This window comes from Micropterus dolomieu, linkage group LG03, assembly GCF_021292245.1.
Source record: "Micropterus dolomieu isolate WLL.071019.BEF.003 ecotype Adirondacks linkage group LG03, ASM2129224v1, whole genome shotgun sequence".
Taxonomy (NCBI): domain Eukaryota; kingdom Metazoa; phylum Chordata; class Actinopteri; order Centrarchiformes; family Centrarchidae; genus Micropterus; species Micropterus dolomieu.
In genome coordinates this window covers 25,845,369-25,848,793 of record NC_060152.1, presented here as the reverse complement: position 1 = coordinate 25,848,793, position 3,425 = coordinate 25,845,369, and positions in this window count along the sequence as shown.

Sequence of the window (3,425 nt, the reverse complement as noted above, 5' to 3'; positions counted from 1 at the left end):
GACAGGTGTGTGGCTTTCCTAATCAAGTCCAATCAGTATAATCAAACACAGCTGGACTCAAATGAAGGTGTAGAACCATCTCAAGGATGATCAGAAGAAATAGACAGCACCTGAGTTAAATATGAGTGTCACGGCAAAGGGTCTGAATACTTATGACCATGTGATATTTCAGTTTTTCTTTTTTAATAAATTTGCAAAAATTTCTACATTTCTGTTTTTTTCTGTCAAGATGGGGTGCTGAGTGTACATTACTGAGAAATAAAATGAACTTTTTTGATTTTTGGAAAATGGCTGCAATGAAACAAAGAGTGAAAAATTTTAAGGGGTCTGAATACTTTCCGTACCCACTGTATATATATATATATATATATATATATATATATATACATATAAAGCAAGGTAGCATCAGGTACTAATGCATGAACATCAATACACTGCAAGAATGAATCCAAAAAAAGTTTTGGGTAAATTGAAATGTTCAACTTCAATTTGCACCAGATCAAAATACAGAGATCACTGAAGTTACTAGCTACAATATATCTTGAGATAGACATGAATTTCTGTTGCAGAGTGTATGGCAATCCAATCAATAGTTGTTTCATTTTACCACAAATGTCGACATCATAGTGGCGTTAGATGAATATTCAAAACATCACCAAAGTTGAGGTGGTATTATGGTATTTTCAGGGTTAAAATCCTATTTAGGGGTTGTACCAGAACAGGTTTACATGGTTTAATTTTCCAAAAGCACCATATATTTTTTCATACTGCACATTGCTGCAGCTCCTCTTTTCACACTGTGTTAAATCGCATTCGATTTAGCTATGGAGTGATACATCTTGTCTCTAAATGATCTTTGCTGGGAGTTGCACATGCACAGTCCCTAGTTAAGGACTACTAGCCAATCAGAAGCAGAGAAGGGCAGGTCAGCGAAAAGCCGGTAATAGCCAATCAGAAGGGTGGGTCAGCAAGAAGATGGTAAACAGCTTTGATTCAGCTGTAGGCTACATGTTGCCGACCAGCTTGACAACATGGACTGGAGCAAGAGTTTCAGAGTGGTGAGTTATTAATCTGTAACCAAAGTATTTTTCATCCATAAAGTTTTAACTGAGCTCTGTCTCTACATCACAGTAACAACTTTATGTCCATTGACTGCCTGGAGGGTAACTAGTGTTTGGAAGGGAGAGGAGAGGTGTGCTGCAGCTCAGTGTTTTTCCACCGGTGTTTTTGAGGATGTGTCGGACTAGCATTAGCAAACGACTAGCAAGGCAAGCGTTATATGACGCGCATTTTGCTTTCATGCCTGTGACGTCACAGGGATGAAAGGGAAACGGCTGGACTACAAAGGAGCTGTTTTCAGTCAGTTCAGAGCAGAGTTTTCTGTGGGAGATGGGAACTCACTTTAGGCTGGACTTTGGGCTTTTTCACTTTGCAAACCTATTAAATGCCCAAAACAGGTATATAACTCAAGGACAAACCAGACAGGAAAAGGATATTGTTTTCTACCTGAGATGGAAACAATATCTCTGTCCACCACTACCTCAACAAATGGCATACCTGTGTCCTCTCCAATATTTGGTGAAAATTACTATCACACAAAAAATCTACAAGCACATTCTGCCTTTCTGTATTTTTGTTACCAAAAGATATGGCTAACATGCTCTGACATAAAAGAACAACAACAACCTGGCTACTATTAATCCAATCCTGAAAGGCATGTTCCATTTTTTTGTGGATGTGCCGTTTTTGACATTCACAAAGCTGATTGATTGATCACAACTCGGCTGGTGGAAACCCAATTCAAATGTTATTAATTTTGCACCATTTCAAAAGGTTGTTCAAAATGTGTTTGTCAGTTGGATGCAAACAAATCTGCTGGTGTCCTTTACTAATTTAACACAGTGAGGCCCCATCCTGTGGCTTCAACTAACTACATATTGATTTGGCTGAAACTTTCAGCTACAGATTTTCTTGCTTTACTAACTGCCTGATGTTGTTTCATCTACAAGAAAAGACTTATGAATATTCTTAGGGCAGATGTGACAGCTTTCGGATGAGAAAGATCCCTTGGCTCTTGCAACACAACTCTGTTTTCATTTATTACACTTACATTCCAGTCCAGTTGGACTTTCGTCAGTGAGTGAAATGTTTATAAATGGGCCCATGTGTGTTTGCATCTTTACTGTTAAAATGATGTGTCTAAAATGAGAATGTCAAATATCTCTGTGCTTGAGCAAAGTTTGAGCTTGCAGCAGGCTTTCGTCTTAGTCACCCCCTCATGTCTTTTTCTTTCCTTTTTCCTGTCTCCTAATGTACAACGAGGAAGTCATGCCTCAACTCTCAAGGTGATCTTATTTGCTGGATTGAGTTTTAGTGTTGCTGATGTTGGATTAGATGTGATACTAGTTCTGACTGTGCCACTGGAGAGGTGCAGTCACAAATGTATGGTGCTGCCAATGGGTGGTGTCTGTGTCATTCAACAGGACTCATATTATTGGCTAATTCCCTCATCTCCAGTGATCTGGTTGGCATTTCATCCCTCTAAAAAAACCCTACATGGGAGTTAGCCTTTGAGTATAATGTTCTCAGAGAGCAGAAATACATCATTTGCGAGGATTTATTCCCAAATTGATCTTAAACATATCTGAGCTTTATCATAGCAGGATATTTCAAAGCAGGAAATAATTGCGGCGTGCCTCCTTCACAGCCACCCTGACAGTCAGCCTTTTAACCATCTTGTGTGGCGAATTGAGCCCGCATTTGTGAAGTGTAGCCCTGGGAGTCCCCTAGTGGCCCCTGCCTTGCTGTAACAAGCGTGGGGGGCCCCTGTGGTAAGTGCTCTCTGGGGACCCTGGCTCTGATCTTACCGTCCCTGGGGCCCTGTTAATTCCTGCTCCGCTCAGAAAGCTTCGTCACTCTCCACTGCTCTCCTGCTTCTTCTATTCATACCGCTCTCCTCCTCTTCTTCATCCACCTATCGTACTCTCTCTGGCTCTCTCCCTCTTTCTGTTCTTTATGTAGAAGGTGCGCTGTCAACAGGGAAGTTGGCCAGTCTCATTAAAAAGCTGGTGGAGGCTGTTAAGTTGTGACGGTGACAGAGATGGCAGATCAGTGGCAGGGTAGTGTCGTGCTTGGAGAAACAGTCTATTAACCAATCCCTGCTGATATTCAGTTAATATCCTGAGGACCTCGACTTTTATGTCGAATGCCAAGGTTCAGTGACAAAACAGGAAGCTGTGTGCCTTACATGTAGCAAGACAGGAAGCAAAGAGTAAAGATTGGGGGGGGGGGCTTGTGCACGTAGTTCATCCTACTTTCATACAGTAGTTCACCAGAGTTCACATTTTCATTATACATAAACATAATCTTTCACAATGTTTCACCAACTTCAACCGTACCATAGTTGCCACAACCAGATACTGAAC